The following is a 551-nucleotide window of genomic DNA, read 5'->3' as shown; positions in this document are numbered from 1 at the left end:
TTTGTACTTTTTGTATTTTTCCTTAAAAACTTCGTTGTTTGTTCAAGAGGAGAGCACTCGATTCCGTCCGGTGCTTTTGCCTTCCAGAGGGCGGCTCAGCACTACATTACATTTACATTTGTCCAAATTCATCCGAAAAGCTGCTGAAAAGCATGACGGTTAATTTGACTTTTCTTTCACATGCCCAATTCAGGGTTGTAGACTTTTCAATGCCCTTTTGGAACTTCCTAATTCTCAATATTTAATTCATTGAATACTAGAAGATGCGGTAATTGAATTCGTTTGACGCTCCAATATTTTGTCAAAAGAATTGATGAATTGTTTTGACTAGAGAATTGAAATGGAAATGATGAAATTGGTTTTTACTCATTCAAGTAATGGTTGAATATTAGATAGAAAAATTGAATTACTTTTATTGAAATGATTTAAAGTATTTTTTAGGCTACCTTTTTTTAGCAATCCTCGTGTGCTTCCTAATTTCATGGGAGTCACGTGAAGATAACGTGTCGCTAAAACGTTGAGTGCGGTATGACCCAACAGGGTTGCCAGAG

The sequence above is a fragment of the Hyalella azteca genome, unplaced genomic scaffold (assembly GCF_000764305.2).
Source record: "Hyalella azteca isolate HAZT.00-mixed unplaced genomic scaffold, Hazt_2.0.2 contig9858, whole genome shotgun sequence".
Lineage (NCBI taxonomy): Eukaryota > Metazoa > Arthropoda > Malacostraca > Amphipoda > Hyalellidae > Hyalella > Hyalella azteca.
The sequence above is the reverse complement of the archived record's forward strand: the minus strand, read 5'-3'. Positions refer to the sequence as shown.